The sequence below is a fragment of the Neofelis nebulosa genome, chromosome 8 (genome assembly GCF_028018385.1).
Source record: "Neofelis nebulosa isolate mNeoNeb1 chromosome 8, mNeoNeb1.pri, whole genome shotgun sequence".
Lineage (NCBI taxonomy): Eukaryota > Metazoa > Chordata > Mammalia > Carnivora > Felidae > Neofelis > Neofelis nebulosa.
The window spans coordinates 1510533-1530522 of NC_080789.1; positions in this window are offsets into that span (position 1 = coordinate 1510533).

Consider the following 19990-nt stretch of genomic DNA (forward strand, 5'->3'; position numbering starts at 1 on the left):
CTGTGCACGTGCACGTGTGTGTGTGCATGAAGTTGTGTGATGCAGAGACAGTCCAGGAAATGCTACCCACATGCAGCAAAGGTTGTCAGATTATTTATTTTTCCCAGTAGTTAATGTCCAGCGTAATAAATACACGGTTCCTCTTAGGCCAAATAACATGACAGTCACGTAAGAGGCTAAATGGTAGAAACTATTAATTAGTGACGGGAAGGAGTTTTAAAGGTAACGGAAAGAGTGAGGGTATTGGTGGCACAGAGGACACGTGGCCTGAGTCGCTGATTTATATCAACGCTGTGGGGTTTTCAATTTCCTGTGTGTTTTCATTATCCCCGAAATGGTGGCGAGTGACCGCTTCTCCGTCATCAGGACCCGGACGGAAAAATGGTTTGTCACCAGGCCCCTCCCCCTGGCAGGTGCGCTGTCCTGGGTCACTCAGAAATGCGCCCGGCGGCCGAGCGGCCACCTGGCCTGGACTCCGGGGACGGTGGGCAGCACGATCACAGAGCCTTTCCTCCCGTGGAGGCTTCAATTTAGACACTACACGTTGTCTCCGACTTTCCGTTGTGGTGGGTGGTACTGGGGAGATGAACAGGGTTATGGGGATTCAGTACGTCACCCCCACAGGGGGAGCATCGCCCCCCCCCCCAACCGTGTGCACACCAAGTGCGGCTCGCATCTCGAGTGGGTCCAGTTCCCTCCCACGAACCTGGGCTTGCTGGATCCACAGAGCACAGCAGTGGCATCGGGACCTCTGAGGCCAGAGCGTGGAAACCGTCCCTGTTTGCGCGGTCCCTTGAGTGCTCGCTCTCAGATCGTCCCACTCTTAAACCTTTATGCACCCAACAATAAAACTGAGCCTCAAAACTCATAAAGCAAAGATTGATAGAACAGCAAGAGGTTGATAAATATAGAAAAACCCACCATTATAATCAGAGATTTAAATATGCCTCTTTCAGTAATTTATGGAACAAGTAGACAGAAAGTCAGTAAAGATACAGAAAATTTGAACGTTATCAAGTAACTTGATCTAATTGACATGTGTAGACCATTCTACCAACTAATAGCAAAACACACATTATTTTCCAGTCCACATTAAATATTTGCCAAGAAGACCATATTCTGAGATATAAAACAAATCTCAGTAGGGAGTAGATGGCTCCATTGGTTAAGTGTCTGACTTTGGCTCAGATCATGATCTTGGGTTTGTGAGTTTGAGCCCTGCGTCGGGCTCCATGCTGACAATGCAGAGCCTGCTTGGGATCCTCTCTCTCTCCCTCTCTCTGCCCCTCCCCCACTTGTGCATGGGCGTGCTCTCTCTCTGACTGTCTCTCAAAAAATAAATAAACTTTCAAAAAATAAAACAGATCTCAAAAAAATTTAAAAAGATTCAAGTCACGGAAAGCGTGTGTACTTACCACAGCGGAATTAGATGAGAAATTAATGACAGATACACCATTTCTAAATAACTCATGGATCAAAGAATAAGTCAAAAGGGAATTTAAGAAATATTTGGGAATGAATAAAAGTGAAAAAAAATCAAAATGTGTGGGATGTCACCAAAGGAGACTTAGGAGATTTATGGCCCTAAAAGCTATATTTGAGAAAAGAAAGATCTCAAATCAATGACCTCTTTTTCTACCTAAAGAAATTAGAAAACAGTAAACGGAAGAAAGAAAATAATAGAGTAGAAATAAATGAAATAGAAGAAAACAGGGAAATAATTGAGAAAATAACAGAAGCTAACAGCTGGTTCGTGGTGAAGGGCGATAAAATCGATAAGCCTCTCGCCATGCTGCTTATAATAAAAAGAAAGAAGGCGTATATCACCACTGCTGGGAACAAGAGGGACACCACAAATGCGGAAAGGTCACGAGGCTGTATTATCAACAACTTTATGCCAATAAGTTAAACAACCTTGATAGAATTGACAGATGTACAACAGACGGAAAATCGCTCAAGAAGTCCTAGATTCCTGAGGGTCCCGACAGCTGTTTTACATGTTGAATTGAAGTGAAAAATTTTTACGTCAAAGGAAAGCTTGGGCTCAAATGACTTCCATGGTGAATTCTTCCAAACATTCAAGGAAGAAATAAATACGGATTCCACACACATTCTTCCAAAACATGTTCCCCAATTAATTCCGTGAGGCCACTGTTGCCCTGATACAAAAACAAAGGCACTACTGTAGAAGAAGGCAATGTCCCTCATGAGCAAAGAGACAAAAATTCTAAACACAAATTTTGCCAACTGATTCCAACCGTATATAAAAAGGATGTTATATCCTGACTGGTGGAATTTAGGCCAGGAATGCAAGGACTTTCTTTTTCCACATCAGTCAGTATAATTCACCCTATTACTAAACTTCAACAACAACAACAACAACAACAACAACTATATGATCATCTCAATAAAAACAGAAAAAACACTTGGCAAAATTCAACACACATTTCCTGATAAAATGCCTAAGTGAAGCAGCTACGGAAATGAACTTTCTCAGCCTGAGCAACCTACTTACTATGAAAACCCACAGTTCAGGGAGCCTGGGTGGCTCAGTTGGTTGAATGTCTGATGCTTGATTTCAGCTCGGGTCATGATCCCAGGGTCATGGTATTGAGCCCCGTGTTAGGCTCTGCACTGAGTGCAGAAATGCTTAATATTCTCTCTCTCTCCCTCTGCCCCTCTACCCTGCTTGTCCAGCCATGCTCTCTCTCTCTAAACTAATAAGAAAAGAAAATCCACAGCTAGGATCATATTAAATAATGGAAGCAGATGCTTCACCCCCCAAGATCAGGAGTGACAGAGGGTGTCTGATCTCAGCACTTTTGTTCACTTTTGGACTAGAGACTTTGGACAGTGTAATAAGGCAAGAATAAGAAGTATAAAAGGAGTATAACACATCCGTTTTGTGAAGGAAGAAGCAAGCTGTTTGTATTCACAGACAACGTGGTAATCTATGTAGCAAATCCAGTAGAATCTTCCAAAGACCTACTAGAAGCAATGGGTGAACTTAGTAGTGAATTAAAAAAAAATTTTTAATGTTTATTTATTTTTGAGAGACCGACAGAGCACGAGTGAGGGAGGGGCAGAGAGAGAGGGGGACACAGAATCGGAACCAGGCTCCAGGCTCGGAGCTGTCAGCACAGAGCCCGACGTGGGGCTTGAACTCACGAACTGTGGGATCATGACCCAAGCCGAAGTCAGATGCTCAACCGACTGAGCCACCCAGGCGCCCTTGATAAGTGAATTTTAAAAGACTGCAGGACACAAGATCAAAATACATTCATCAGTGGGGAGGGAGGGTGCAGAGACATTTCTGATGGGAAAGAAGAAAGTTGTAACCACTTAGGAAAACCGCCATTACTTTGCAGCGAGCTGTCCCGCGTGATCCAGCCCTAGGGGTCTCCCTAGAAGAAAGGGCGCCGTGTGTCCCCACAAAGACTTGAATATGAACATTCACGACAGCTTGCTTCATAATGGCCAAACACTGAAAACAACCCAAATGTCCATCAATGAGGGAGTGGATAAAGGACCTTTGGTGTGTGCATACACTTTCCGGCAAACGCACGAGGTATTGACACGCTCAATGACACGCGTGAATCTCAAGATATTGGTGCAGGGTGAAAGCATGCGGACAGGAGAACATGTGTAGGTATTTTATAAATTCCAATAAATGCCAACTAACGTCAGGAACAGAGCAGCTGGGAGGGAGACAAGACACGGAGAGGGGTGGGAGGAAAGTAGAAAGGACTGGTAGGAAGAAACAGGAAAATCCACAAGAAACGTTGGGGGGATTCACGCACTCATTCTCCTGCTTGTGGTGCTGGTTCCACAGACGTGCACGTGTGACAAAACTTAGCAAGTGCACACCTGACGTGCAGGACGTGACACGTCGATTTCCCCTCGAGAAAGCTGGCTTGAAGATATGACAAAAACAGGGGTAGCGTGTTTAATTTAAAAATTCTGTGGTGGGGCGCCTGGGTGGCTCAGTTGGTTAAGCGGCCGACTTCGGCTCAGGTCATGATCTCGCAGTTCGTGAGTTCAAGCCCCGCGTCGGGCTCTGTGCTGACAGCTCAGAGCCTGGAGCCTGTTTCAGATTCTGTGTCTCCTTCTCTCTGACCCTCCCCCATTCATGCTCTGTCTCTGTCTCAAAAATAAATAAACGTTAAAAAATTCTGTGGTTGCAGTCTGGCTCTGGGCTCTCTTAAGGTTAAAAACCATCAAGCTTTGAACGGTTACCTTCTGTTATTAGGTGCACATTTTTAAATTTTGCAAGAACGGATTGTCCAGGTGACTAGACCACAAGATTAATTTCATCACGGCAAAGACAACCAGACTTTCTCATCCAGCCAGGCCACTTCTGGGAGCCAGACCACGGGGTGTCCCAACAAGCCAGACACGCGGTCACCCTCCTCATGGCCCACATTCCTGCCCCCATCAGTCTCCGCAGGGCATCCCAGTTGTCCCTCATTACCTGCATCCTGACCACCCCCCCCCCCCCCCCGCACCTGACTGGACCCGCACTCCCCTCCCAGACTCCAGAGCCTTCTGGGACTGGGATGGGCACAGGGTCCCCTCACATCCTCCCCCACGGCCCCAGAAGGCAGCCTCGTGGTGCTCCTGGCACGTTACACGTCCTCAATAAATATTTGATGACTAAACCATGGACAAGTGGTGACCTTCCCGGATGTAGAGTTGAGTGTGTGCAAACACTGTCTTACTTGTGAGCTAATTTCTGTAGCGTGGACCTCTAGGACGCAGAAACTGCGTCTCCAACTTCGCGTCCCCAGAGCTGGCACGCTGTCGTGTGTGGAGGACGCGGACGCCAAGCCCAGAATCCCGAGAAAGTGCCGGAGTCTGGGCTTGGCACTGAATGTAGACACAGCGGCCTCCCCCACATGCGCTCATCCAGCGTTTTCCTCCCGAGGGCCTGGCTCCTTGAATTAACTTGTCGACATCCGCGTCGTCTGGGCTTTCCCCCGCAGCGTGTACAGTCATTCAAAGAACGTTTCACTGTGTTGCGAATGGGAGCAAAGGTCTTTTTAAACAGAAGGTTATTTTACTTGGGTATTTACTGGAGATTCCCAGCTTAAAATTAAACAGCTGGGGATTCTCCACGGAGCCTGTGGGGTTTCCATGGCAACGTGGCCTTAGAAAGGCAACGAGGGACAAGACGCTCCGGATCCCTCGGGCTCTGGCACTCGGTGGCCCCAGCAGGCTGGCTGGCGGGCAGGGAGAGGGGGTCGAGAGCCCAGACATTGGCGTTTTCTTTGGGCCTGGACAAGTCGGGCCCCTGCCCCAGAGCCCTGTTTCCCGAGTAGGTTAAGAGCCGTCTGTCCACCAGCCCTGGTCAGAGCCACGCGTGCGTGTAGACGCGATGCTGGCCTTCAGGGGGCAACGGCGCCTTCCTCTGGGAGTAATCCCGCCCTCACAGTGGCATAGATGGCCGTCGGTGGGGACCTTTTGTACACCGGGCACTGGTCCGCTCTGTTCCCAACAACACCCGGGACTGGATATTACGATCCCGCGTGCAGAGCCGTGACCTGGGGCTGGGGTGGGCGCTCCTGTGAATGCCTCAGTCTTCTCCCGCATAGTTAGAGGGCAGAATAATCATGCCACTTGAATTAAAAACCCACCTATTATTTCATAAGTTAAATAAAGAAATCCTCAGAGGATTTGGAGGTGCTGAGGACCATCCAGGGAACAGCGGGACTGGGATCCACGTACCCACGGCCGTGGCAGGTGCGGGATCCCCTGGGAGGTCCTGGCCAGGGACATGGGGACATCAGGAGGCCCCCGTGTGATGACAGGGGACAGCCTGGAGGGATCGTGCACCTGGGAGGAAGGAAGGGGCTCCCTGTCGTCCGGCTGGAGACCTACTAATGAGTGGACCTCAAAGTGCCCACGGGGCTCGTGAAGCCCAGCCGGGAGGCGACACCGCTGGGCCGCGTGGGTCGGCGCGGGCGGTGCCGAGTCCCCTTGAGCAGTTTCCCTTTGGCGAGTGTGCCCTCTCCCCGCAGAGCCGGACCCCAAAACGGGACGAGGAGTGACACGGTGCTGGTACGAATAGAGGCTGTGGAGCACAAGCTCGTTTCCTCGGTTCTGCGATTAATCTCAAAGTTCGGAAGGTTCGAGTACGGTTCTCGTCGAGTTGGAAGAGCTGTCCCTGTTCCGGTCTCCGCTCTGGCTGGACAGCAGTGCTACAGGTTCCCTGAGACGCAGGTGGTCCTCACGCAGACGCCCGTCATCCCCCCCCAGCGCTGGGTCCTGCACGGTGACGCGCTCGCTTGAAATCGGCCCGCACAGGGTGGGGGCGCCTCGCCTGCCTCGTGAACGCCCCGCTTGTGGGGACAGGGTGGGCGCAGGGAGGGTCCACGGAGTCGGGGGACGTAACACTGGCCCCGATGTGTGGTGCCCCGCAGACCTGGGTGCGCGTGTCGCGACCCCACGGCCTGTGCGTCTGCGCCCACGGTCAGCATCAGCCTGTGTTCCATCCCTTGTCTGGTCTGACAACGATGTTGTTTTTGGGTGCAGTTATGACCCACGTTTCATTAAATGGAAGGTAAAATGTGCTCGTTTCACAATCTTTAGTTTTATTCTTAAAGGTAAGATGTAACCCGCGGGCCCATAAGCCACAGCCCTTGGGCCAGGCCTGCCCACAGCCCGTTTGGGGACAGAAACCTCTCCCGGGACGTGACTGTGCACACTCAGCTGTGTGTGTTCCACACGTGTTTCCATGTTCGGTGCGGACGTACAGGCCACAGGGGCCCCGTGGACGGTCCCCGTCCCCGAGGGCGGTGGCCTGTCCCCAAGGGTGGGCAGGAGAGTGCTTCACGCACACAGAACACGGGGACGGGGAGGATCTCACTCCCGTGACGGCGTTATGTTACCTACACACCATCTTGCTCGCTCTCTCCCTGGCTGGTTTGGGAAGAACTGGCCACGTCGGGAGAGGGCCCGTGGACAGGCCACGTGGCTGGACACGGTGGGGGGGTGCGGGGGCGGCCTGGGGAACTGCAGCCGTGCCCGGACACCAGCCCCTCGAAGCCGTGAGGTCCCTTGTGTTTGCTGTTCTGAGCCTCTAACTCTGTGCTGACTTGTTTTCTAGCAGCGGGAAGGAAGGCGCCCCCCCAGCAACGAGCCGTGTCTGGCCCGCAGACACGGCTGGACACAGCGGTCAGAATCTGCGTCCCCACAGGGAAAAGCCTGCCAGAGGCCTGGGCCCGTGCACGTCCCTTTCAGACCTGCTCGCTTCGCTCCCGGGCCTGGGGGCCCCGACGTCCGCCCTGGGTCCGGTTCTGGGGAGGCCCGGGGGCCCCCGCCGGCATTTGGAGACCATGGGTCTGGACGTGGTGCAGGGAGGGTGCCGATTTCAGCTCCCACACTTCTTTGGGGTTGACTGACTGGCCGGCTGATTACATTGTTGTGTCACTATATTGCCAGCCGGGTCCGCAGGCCGCGTGCACGAGAGCCATGGCCACCCCGCCGCACGTCGCCGCCTGCTCATATTGGAGCCGAGCGGAGTAATTAGGCCCGGCCGGTGGGGGCCCGCGTCCGACGGCTGTTAGGTGACCAGTGAAATGTGAAGGGCGGCCTCAGAGCTGGCGACTCTGATCAGAACTGATAACTCTCATTCCCGCAACGAGGGGAAATAGCTTCGCTTTATGTCTCTGGCCGCTTGCCAGTAGCCGTGCTGCTCGGGACGCATATTTCACTCGCGGAACTGCCCAAGTGTGGTCCCGCGAGGCTCCACGTCTGCCCGGCCCCTCGGGGCACCGTCACGGCCGAGCCCCGGCCGGCCGCTCTCCGGGTGCGTCTCTTGTCACACGCGCTTTGTAAGTGAGGCCGAACGGCTTATTTTCTTTTGTCTGATATGTCTTATTTTCCCCCCGAATGTTCCGTCTCAGTCTAAATCGAGGATGTAAATCTGCAGGTGCCCCGGCTGCTTGCTCCCCGTGTCACTTCCCCCGGAAGCCCCGACTCCTGGCCGCGTCCACCAGCACCCCTAAGGCGGGACAGAGCCGCTGCCCCCCGCTGGCAGCCCGGGTCTCGCAGGGGGACGTGAACCTGACCCCGTGCCCGAGGCGTCAGCGCTGCTGTCTGCCTTGGCCTGACCCGACGTCAGCGGACTCCTCCCCAACCCGGGCTGGGCTGGGCCGGCGCCCGAGGCCGAGCAGGACAGAAACGGGGGGCCGTCTGTGACCAGGGTGCGTGCGAGGCCCGCTGACCGCCTCCCCGCCCGGCTCCCATGCTGCCTCCCTCACGAGTGTCTGTCTCTCCCTGTTTCTGTTTCGGAGACGCTTGCAGATTCTGGCCGGGGCGTTCCCCCCTTCGCCGCTGCCTTTGTGCACAAATTCTCTCGTCATCGACCCAATCTGGCGGGAGCAGGCGGCGTCTGAGGGGACGCTGGAGTTTGGGTCAGGTGTGAGTGGAGCAGGGTGGTCCCAGAGACGGGTGCGGGCGGCCCGCCGGCCCCGGGCTTTGCCGGCCTTCCCCTCGAACTCCGTGGGGCACCAGTGAGCACGCGGCCATCGATGGGGACTCAGCTGTTTGTTTCCCTAATGGGCGGTCGGGACGCCTCCGTCAACCCCGCTCGGTCCACGGGTTCTGACTGGAAACACAGAGGCCGACGGGCCCGTTTGGGAAGAACTCACATCCGCATCCTGGTGACGGAGACCAACGGTGGCCAGTTGTGTCTGTGACTGACTTACCGACTCCTGCTTCCCATCGAACAGTCACGTGCACGCGGGGTGATAGCAGGCATTCTGGGAGAGGCTCGTAACAGAACAGCAGTTTGAAGCCTCGGGTCGCTCTCGAGAGGCAGCGCGGATCCCCGACGACACGGCCACGCCCCCACCTCCAGGTGACCTGGAACAGCCCGAGGCCTGACCTGCTCAGACCCCGACCCAGCGGGGCCCCGTGGCCAAGGACACTCCTGGGGCTCTCTCTTCTCCTCCCAGAGACGATGCAGGGTCCGAGCTTTCCCATAAGCAGAGCCCTGCCCCTGCGGGTGTCCTCGCCGTCAGCTGTCGACACGGTGCCCCCCAGCCGCAGGGGTGACCATCCTGCTTGTCACAGCCCGTCCTCTGCTGTCCTCGGGTGACAGCACGTGTCCTTCCCAGGCTGTGTGGCGGGAACAACGCCTGGGGCCTTCCTCCCGAACCAGTAACCTCAGTGGCATCATGGGGATGACACGGGACATGTCCCAGTAGGGGCCTCCCCGCAAAGTCCTCGGCAGCTGGCAAAGCCGTCAGGTCACGAAAACTAAGGAAAACCTGAGAAACGCAGGGCAGAGCCTGAGGGGACGCTGTCTCGAGGACATGCTAACGCCCACGTGTCCCGGGGGCAGGGGGGGGGGGACATCAGGCCCTCTGGGCCCACGTGTCCCTGGGCGGAGGGACATCAGGCCAAGCCGGGAGGCCCAGGCGGAGTGGACCTGGAGACACAGGCAGGACGGAGGCTCCCGTTCTGAGGAACGCGGGCCTTGGCGAGCGGCCTGGCGGAGGGCACCCTGCTCTGTCTCGGCATCGTCTCTACAGACCTAAGACAGTCCTAAAAGTTGTGGAAAGGTTCCTGAAAACAAGCATAAAATCCATGATACAAAGGTGCTGCCTCTGGGAGAGCAGGGGACCAGCTGTGGGCGGACCGGGGACACCGGCAGAGGGGGGCCCGGAATAGCAGAACCTGTCCCCTCAGCCTGGACCCGAGTCCTAAATCCCAGTGTGGCAGGGCCACTCCGCTGCAGCTCCCGGGGATGGTCCTCCCTGCCCTTTCCAGCTCCAGTGGCCCGGGAGCCCCTGGAGCTCCTGGGCTGGTGGCCAAGTCCTCCAGCCCCTCCTCGGGCTCACGTGGCTCCTCCCCATGTCTGTCCACACCCTGTCTTCTTTGCCCGACTCGGTGTTCACCGGCCTCCAGCCCTGCCTCATCCTAACCCCGTTCCTTCTGCACAGACCCTGCTTCCAGGGTTTGTAGGTGCAGGGTCAGGACGTGGGGGGTCACAGTTCACCCCCCCTACACCGATCACATGTCAGGTATTGGCAGGCCTGGGCCCCGGGCCACACGGCCAGTAAGTCGAGGACAGAATGGGCTTCCTAGAAGCTCATGGGTTTCTATGAGCCACATTCGGGGTGGGATCCAAACACCTGTCCAGTGAGGACAGAGCCGGCTCCTGACCGGATGCACCCGTCAGTCTGTCCCCATCCGGGCTGGGCCCTCAGCCTTGCCAGCTTCCCTGGGCGGCACCCGGCATCCCCACAGCTCCAGCCTGGTGCTTGTAGGCGGACGGGCGCTCAGAGGCCCTGGGCGGGTCCTGACTCCCACGCGGGCACCGACCCCCACGCGGGCACCGACCCCCACGCACGCCCGTCCAGAAGCCTGTGGGATGGGCTTTGACCTGCTCCTTCTCTGGGCAAGTCCGTCCGTGACCAGGGCACGTGCGCACATCAGGGACACCCCACGTGTCCCGCGAAGCCGCCACAGGCAGGCCGAACTTGGGGACATTTGGGCAGGGCATTACTTTTCAAATAAAAATGAAATGAAATTTCAGATCATTCCCCTTGCTGTTGTATCACATCACGATAACGCTCCGAAGGACGGGCTTTTATACCCACCCTGTGTTGTACCCGGGGACACTGCCGGGCACAGGAACCGCGAGTGCCCTCCAGGTCGTGGGAAAGCGGCAGGGCCCCTTCTAGGCCGCCCTCCCGCCTTCATGTCCACACGGACTCATCCTCTGTCTTCCGCTGAGTGTGGGGAGCACCTGGGGCCTCTCTCCGCGTCCCTTGCGAGCTTCCCCCAAAGACAGAACCCTGGAGCCTCCTCCCTACCTGGTGGGGACACCTGTCCTGCGGGACAAGGGCTCCACCCTGCGACCCCATTTAACGTGACGCACCCCCGAAAGGCCCCGTCACCAAACACAGTCACATCGGGGGACAGGGCTCCAAGAGAGGCTTCTGGGGGGGGGCACGATTCAGTCCATAAAGACGATCTGGGCTGCGCTGCGTTTGAGTCTGTCCACGCCATACGGTCCTTGCTTCCTGCCTCTTCCAAGGACAGGCCGCGTGATTACGGCCAGATGAACCTGATGAAGGATGTTGCCTTCCAGTGGGAGGTCTGAACGCTGCGCTCCAGGACTGTGCTACAAGGCCGTCCTGCTTAGGGATACGTGCTATTAATTCAGCAATTAATTTTCTCTTTGCACTAAATTCTTGTCCCTATAGCCTTAATAGGACTGATTATTCATCAATATTAAAGTGGCAAATTCATTATATTCTAATGATCTGACATCAAATATTAAATCTCATTATACGATTGGCCGGGGATTTATGGCCGCCATTAGCTGGCTCAGGTGAGCAGCCCGTCTCCCGCAGGGACAGCTGGAAAGTCCATGGTGTACACCCCCGTCTCCGGGGTAAACTGGCCGCGGCAGCGTCCGGGGGAAACTGCGTGGTCTTTGGGGCGGAGGGAAGGAGGCCTGGGGACAAACGCTCGACTCTGTCGCTTTCTCCAGGCACAGGGGCAATCCTATGCTCCGGGAGGGTGATCGTCCGTGACGTCGGGAGGGCCCAGGGGGGCTTCTAGAAGCTTCTAGAGCACAGTTTTCTCCCTGACTCACGCGCCTTTCTGCCCGGGAGGACCTCTCGCCTCCCACCTGCCTTCAGGTCTGTGCACTACGGTCAGCCTCCCTGGTCCATGCCATGGCAGGGCCCCTGTGTGATGTCTGTGTCTCTCACAGCCTGGGGGCCCCTGGGGCATGAGGACGGTCCCCACTGCGTCCTGCCCCTGCCGGGCTGGCACCTGGATGAGAAGCAGGTGCTCCGGGCACAGGACCCCGGGCCTCTGCGCACGGGCAGCTCCCCCGAGGCACCATGCAGAGCGGTCCCAGCAGGCACATCGGCCCCGGGGGCCACGTGAGAACCCCTGTAACCTGGCGAAGCTTTCTCTAGGCTCCCACCCTGCAGTCCTGCTGTAAGACGTGCGGACTGGCGGCACCCCAGCCTTGTGGATGTTCACCTGCGTGGTATACAACTGCCTTGTAGAGAGGGGGGCGCAGTGAGCCCAAGGCCCCGGGTCCCCTCGGAAAGCCAGAGGAACGAGTCCCGCCTCTACCCTCGCCTCCCCTGTGGGGGAGCCGATGGCTGATCAATGCGAGAGGTGTCCAGGTGTGACTGGCAATGTGCCGCCCGGGGTGGCGCTCACCGTGCCCTCCTCCCGTCAGAGCACTGCGCAGGCGTATCTGCTCAGGGCCACGGAGTCGCCGGTGACCGTGCGCAGCCCTCGCCCGGATGAGCGGCGGCCGTGGGGGAGGGAAGGGATGGGCGCCTGAACCAGCTGCCCTGCGGTGGAGGGGCTGCTGCTCATGTACAGTCCCCAGACCTGCACACTGCCACGGAGTGCGCCCGGCTTGGACACCCCTCACCTGGACGCTGATGGACCCCCCCCACCGTGGGCGTCATCACCCCTCACCTGGACCCCCCGTGGGTGTCATCACCCCTCACCTGGACCCCCCCGCCGTGGGCGTCATCACCCCTCGCCTGGACCCCCCGTGGGCGTCATCACCCCTCGCCTGGACCCCCCGTGGGTGTCATCACCCCTCGCCTGGACCCCCTGTGGGCGTCATCACCCCTAGCCTGGACCCCCTGTGGGCGTCATCACCCCTAGCCTGGACCCCCCCCCGCCGTGGGCATCATCACCCCTCGCCTGGACCCCCCGTGTACATCATCACCCCTCGCCTGGACCCCACCCCCGTGGGCTTCATCACCCCTCTCCTGGACCACCCTGTGGGCGTCATCACCCCTCGCCTGGACCCCACACACTCATACTATGTCCTTTCTTGGCATTTGGGGACTTCCCACTAAGGTGTCACCTCAGCTGAATTTCCTGCTCTGCCCCTTCACCTGCTCTCTGATGGCACGAGGGACCCCAGCCTGTCTCCCGAGACCTTGCTGTTGCCCTGACAGACCCCCCCGCCCCTTGTTCTCCACCTGGGAAGGCCCTGCTGTTTCTCATGCCCTCTCCAGAGATGCTATGGAGACAGAAAACTACAAGTGTTGGTGAGGATGTGGAGAAAACGGATAGAACCTCAGCCTATTGGACAAATGGCTCTTCTCCTTCCAGAGTCGGGGGGAGGTGAGAAAGCACAGCCAGCAGGTGCTGTGGGGGCACAGCAAATCTGCCCTGGGGGGGTCGGGCAGGGGTGCGTAATGAGGACAGTTCTTAGAGCTGGAAGGACGGACCAGCTTGGGTGATGACAGGGGATCAGCCTCCCCTTCTGCTACAGTGGACAGGTGAGGGGGTGCGGGCAGGTGAGGGGTGTGGGCAGGTGAGAGGGTGCAGGCAAGTGAGGGGGTGTGGGCAGGTCAGGGGTGTGGGCAGGTGATAGGGTGCAGGCAGGCGAGGGGATGCAGGCAGGTCAGGAGGTGCGGGCAGGTTAGAGGGTGAGGGCAGGTGACCGGGGTGGCCTAGCTGGGACCGGTTCGTGGAGGAGAGACCAGGAACATAGATTCCAAGCTCCCCTCCAAACACCTGTGTGCCCCCTGACCTCCTGCGGGGGGTCCCCCCAGGGTCACGGTGGAGACGGGTGCGATCGCCCAGGCCCCCGCTCTTATCCGTGTTCCCCAAGTGCAACACAGGGCCGGCCGTCCTCACGGCCGCCCAGCCTCTAGTCGGTGCCCCACCGTGGCCCCCGATGCCATGTCCGTTTTCCCGTCAGACTCGGCCCGGTGGCCTCCCCCCACCACCCCGTGCGCCCTGGTGCCACAGACGTGCTGCTCATCCCTTGGCTTACAGGACGATCCCGACGTGCCTGAGATGTGCCCGCTGCCGAGCCAAGCTCTCGGAAGGGGTGGACGAGGCCCAGGCCCTGCTGGCTGTTTCTGGCGTGCCCTGTGTCACCCAGCGGGTTTGGGGACGCTACCAGATCTCTGTCGTCACAGTTACGTGTCCTGGGAACAAAACCACTAAAACTGAGTCATGCCTCCCGTGTGCACATAGGGAAGTGTGGCGCTCTTCGGTGCACTTGGCGTCTTTCTGGTTTTCAAGTAGGACCTGAGAACAGCCGTGGCGATGAGAGCTGTCTCCGAGCAGCTCACCTGGGCAGCTCCCGCCTGTGACTTAGTGGGACGCGCACGTGCACAGAGGCGCCGATTCTTCCGGCTCCTGAAGACCGTCCGTCATCCCTGCGCACCTCTCCGACGAGCACCAGGTGGGCAAGTCACAGGTCGAAATGCCGCCTCCCGGTCAACACGGCCCAGAGTCCAGGAGCGGGAACAGCCAGCTTCCAGGGCGACGGGCCCTGTTTCAGATGAGGTGCGGAGGCCCGCGGTTTCCCAGAGCAGATGGAAAGCTGGTAATAACTCAGGCTCTGCCGTGGGGAGGACAGCTTCTTGGAACAGGGCCACCCCTGGCCCCCAGCAAGCACCCTGGGAGTGTGGAAATCTGGTTTGTCATGGGATTATCGGCATAAAACAGCAATAAGGCTGCGTGCCCTGTGCTGGCTGTGCTTCTGGAAGCCACTCGGGCTGTTAACGGCAGTCGCTCCAGAACAGAGGCAGGGGCGCGGGGGCGCGGGGGGTCTGGGGGAAGGCTGGGCACACAGCCCAGTAGAGCACCTCTGTAATTAGTCCCGCCCGCGGTCCACTTTGGACGATGAGTTTGGAAAGGCAGGGTTCGGTTATCATGACAAGAAGAGCATCCAGGAACACAGAGATGGAAGGAAGGCGGGCTCTGTGCAGAAATCGAGCTTCTTCTGGGCCTCCGTGGGTGCTGGAGGCAATTGGCTTTATTTCGGGGGGGACCCCTCGCCGCTGCTGAGCCCGCCGGCCGCCGCCTTGCCGGGGGAGCAGCTTGAACAAAGGAGGGTGCAGCCCTGCCCCGTCCCGCAGAGAGTGTGATGGGAACCCCGCCAGCCAGGGCCCAGAGGGTGACTTACGGGGGGAGAACATCCAGGAAAATACCTCTTGGTCGGACACGTCCAGCCCCCGGACTGGGTCGGGGAGCAACGTTTGTGGGCGTCCAGTGGGATGGGAAGGAGCTGCCTGCGCACGGGGGCCCGTGTGTCACATGCACCCCACATCCTCTCCATCTGGGGCGGGCGGGCCATCCCCACATTGAGGAGGCAAATTCGGTTTGCGGGGGGCTCTCTGGGCACCACACCTGCCTGCCCAGGGGACTGTCATAGCCCCAAATCTGACTTCCTCCAAGGCTCTCCCTGGGACTGTCCTCCCACGGCCAGATGGGGCTCTGGAAATGCCACCTCCCCCCAGGGTCTCCCCTTCCTCAGCTCTGAGGTGTCACATCCTTGAGCGGGGTGGGCTCCGTCGGGGGGTAGGCTCCCCGAGGGGGCTGTAGGTTCCGGGGTACAAGCCGCTATGCAGACCACCCCTGGCACGAGCATTTTCACAGCACCATCGAAAAGAAAAGGATCTGTCTTCTCTAGGAAAGCCTGAATATTGCCAGCTGGACACAGAAAAGGTCACTGGGCAGAGAAAAGTCCCTGGAATGTTCGCAGCAAAACTAAGTGTTTGTGGAGGGGGTGAACGGAATGCATTCCACCCGTGTGCGTGTGCGTGTGTGAAGTGTTTCCAGTCGGGTCTGCATCTTACTTTCAGAGGTTAGCATTTCAGCAACTGGTTACAAATATGGGTGTTTCAAATGGCAGGGGACAAACCATGTCAAGCATCATATGCTATCAAAGTATTACTTTCAAAAGAACTGAGTTTTTACAATTTTTGACAGTCATTTTCTACTTTTTAATCTCCTAAGCCCATGAAGTATTAAGTAAGAGATTTTCGTCTCATAATTAAGAGTTGTTTCCGTAGTCCTGGGGCGCAGTCAGCCCCTAACACGGACACGATCTTTGGAGAATTATTGAATAGCGTATTGTGATGTTTATCTTATATTCAGAAGATGTCATTTTGTATTTCAGTTATTCTATTTCAACTCCAGAATTTCTATTTGATCTTTTCATTAGTTTCTCTCTCTCTCATTATTGATATTCTCTATTTGATGAGAGAATTCTCATGCTTTTATTCAATTTTCTTAGACAAGTTTTCCATTAGTGCTTTGAGCATATTTATAATAAGTGATTTAAAATCTTCATTGAGTAAATCCAATGTCTGGGCTTCCTCAGGGGCAGTTTCTATTAACTGTTTTCTCCCCTCGGTGTATGGGCCACAATTCCCTATTTCTTCGTGTGTCTCATAATTTTTTGTTGAAGTCCGGATATTTTAAATAATAGAATGTAGCAAGTCTGGCACTCAGATTCTTACCCCTCCCACCCCAGCACAGAGTTTCAGTGACTTTCCTGGGTTCGTTCTCTACGTTCCGTATTCTCTATTGTGCGTGGCCACTAAAGTCTTTGCCTGGTCAGTTTAGAGATCAGCTGGTGATTACACAGAGATTTCCCAGTGATCTTGAACCCACGTCTCCCAGGCTGGGCCGAGGGGCCCCGCGAGTCTGTTGGGGTACACCTTCGATGCTTAGGCAGACCGCTGATAATTCTGCTTACTTTTTTCTTCCCTCTGTGGAGAACATCAAGGTCAGCCCAAGGTGAGAAATTAGGTCTTCTCAAGTCTTCCCGGCATCAGCATGGCCCTGAACATGCCTATGGTCTCCTAGATTTCCGGGAGTATGTTGGCACTTTTCAGACCCCCCCCTACAGACATCTCCTTCCCCTGTTTTGGCCAGTCTCCTCGCCTGGCTTAGCCCCACCTGGTATCGCCGTGTCAGGCGGCTGTGATGTAAAGCAAATGCTGCTGATTGTTTTTAACAAATATGCCAGACAGAGGACCGTTTGTGTAGATTTGTCTCTGAGTCAGGTCAAGTATGGACAAGGCTTCAGAGTGTAACTTTTCAGGGGACTGGCAGACAGATCAAATAGTGACACTTCTCTGGGGAGAAGATTTTTGGAGTCTGTAACCTATTTTGCCCCTAGGGGCTGCTAGGTCGCTGGTTTCCGTGGCCATCATAGTTGTGAGGCTACTGGTTTATAATACTACCAAGAAGTTGGAGAGAGGAGGGTAGGAGTGAATTAGAAGGTCACAATGCTCATTGTTTACTCAGGGTTCAGCCAATTATTTGAGTTCTCATAGTAACGTGGATGTTATTCTCTCTCTCTCTCTCTCTCTCTCTCTCTCTTTAATGTCAAATTAATTGTCAAATTGGGCTCCATACAGCACTGTTATTCTCAATGTCAGCAGCAAAGCCAGAATGGCAATCGAGGTCACCTCTGGGAATCACTGATCAACAGTGGTCTTCCTAGGAGTAGCAGATAGACTGTCTACTTGTGTGTTGCTTAAGTTACTAACAAGTGGACGTTGACGTCTCGCGTGCAGAAGGATCAGGTTGGCCCCACGGTGGAAAGTCAAGATCCTCCGGGAATGTGTACCTAAATCAGTTCTCGGGTCCAGATCCAGCTGATGGAAGGAGGGGCTTTCCCTTTGAGGAAGGAGTCAGAACGCCCACCGCAAGCATACGTGGTGAGTGCTTTCGTAAGACTTCTCCAGAAGGTCTGGTAGATGCTTGCCGGGTCCTTCTGCAACAAAGAGAAACTCTCACTGTCTTCCAGTGTCCCTGCCAGTAACAGAGCCTGGGTTCCTACAAATCTGAGCGGACGGGGAATGCCGCTGTGCTCCTCCAGCTGCAGGGTGGCCCAGGGAGCCCGCGGGTGGATGGAGTTTGGTGCGACGCTGGCTTCGTGTGGCTCAGTGGATCCACGGCCACACCTCTTGATCTGTCCTGAGGGAGCAACTGGGAAACGGTTGTGACTCCGTGACTTGCAGAGCGAAGGCTGGTCCGACAGGAGGGAGCGAGCAGAAGGCTTGCAGCCGCCCCCTCTTGTACCGGGATACCTCGTGGGAGTCCCCATGCGACTGCCGACAGAGACGCGCCTGTTCCTGGGAAGACCAGAGAGCCCACGGCCACCGTCAGAATTCCCCGTTCAGTCACTCTGCCCAGTGTTAACGCTGGCGGATCATGGCTGGATCATCAACTCAACTAAACGATAGTCCTCACGGCAGAGGTTCCCAACAGCTGTTTATTGAAGCAGAACAACACCTTCTCTCACACTCAGTGTATATGTTTACAACCACTCACGGCGTCTTCTCCGGGGACTCGCTGCTTGCCTACACGAGCCATCTACTTGGTACGCAGTATAGATGTGCCTCGTTCTTTTCCCCCCATTCTTCATCAGTAGGGAGGATCAGAGCAGTCGGTCTTTATGTGACAAGCATTTGTCTTGTATTGTTCAGGGTTACGTTAACTCGACTGCTCTCTGTCAAAATAGATCCAGAAGGTACACAGATCATCTGGGTTTCCTGCCGAACAGAGCCCCGATCCCTTCTGTTGATTAGATGATGCCAAGTGGCCCTGAGGGTAGGAATGGCCAAGCTTCCTTGAACCCTACTTGTCATAATGCATTATTATTATTGATACACTGATTGACATTAATCGTAAATACAATTTTGCATCGACGTTCACAAATAATGTTGGTAGTTTTCACGATGCTGCTATGTCTTTATTCAGTTTCGTGTTTAGCATTATACTAATCACATAAAATTCAAAGGAGAGTTATTCTTACAAAATACTTTCTGTGTCCTGGAATATTTTGAATAACATGGATTAACCTGTTTTTTACTGTAGTAGGTTAGATGAAAATCAGTTTGAATTTCAGTTTAAATGCATGCACTCCTCACAATTTTTTCCAATGGTAGATCTTCGATGAGTTTTCTAATATTTTTTTTACGGTAATTGGCCTATTCAAGTTTTCCACTTCTTCTGGTATACATTTAGTTATTCTTATATTTCTAAGAAATTGTCTCTTCTACATTTATAAATGCTTCCATAGAGTTAGATACATTATTACCTTATAATTATCTTAACTTTCCCTTTATAAGTGACAATTCTCGTGTTCCTCACCCCCTGCCTCTCTGTCTCTCTCTCCCCCATAATTAGCTTGTGAAGGTTTAACTCCAAAGAATCAGATTTGAATTAAGCAATTAAGTCATGCTTTCTCCTTATTTGGTTTATTATGTCAATATTTTCACTTTCATGTTTGTTCAATTCATTCCTCCTAATTTATGGGTTCGTTTTGTTATTTTCCTAATGTTTTCAGCAGAGCACTGAATTCCTTTATCTGTATTTTTCTTCAAAAGTAACGAAGCTGTTTTAAGACAACGCATTTTCTTTTAATAGAGCTTTTCCTGCGTCCAACCGACTTTGGCATGAAATGTTCTACTTTTCAAAGCTCCCCAGGTACTTTTTCATTTCTTTTTATGATTAATTCTCTGATCCAAGGATTATCTGTAAGTAAATTTCTTATTTTCAAGCACTTAAGATATTTTTGGTGTTCCGTTCATTATCATGACTAATTTTACATTTTGACGATCAGATTATAGGACCAGCAAATTTTCCACTTCCATTTTAATTGTTTCAAAAGGTTTTATTTCAGGCTGAGCACACAACCAATTTTTGTAAATAGTTTCTACAAGTGGAGTCGCTGTGTCTTTGTGAAGGATGCTAACGTGCGAACGGCCGTGTGCCAGTGTGACTGCTGTTACGATGGCATAAATCTATTTGATCAAGTTTAGTGGTTATTCACTGAGATTTCTCTACGTCTCTATTTACTGGTGTTCCATCATATCCTAGGTCTGCACGATAACAAAACAGGTGCAGGGAAGTCTCACTGCAATATCGATTTCATCGAGTCCTCTCGAATTTCTAGTAGCTCTTGCTGTAAGAATCAGTCACATTTATCATGTGCTGAGTGGTTTCTGGAGTAAGTCTTGTGGTCCCTGTAGGAGCCCCCGGTGTCGGGATGAAAACAGAGGACTTCGTGCCTGGCGGACCGTCCCTGGCCACCCCTCGCCGCGGGCCACCCCGTCGATGCACAGGGCGTGTAAATCCAGCCCTCTTTATGTCACGTAGGGCCTCTTTTTTTAAGAAGCAGTTTTAACGGCTTTACTGAAATATAATTGGTATACGAAACTGTGCGCGT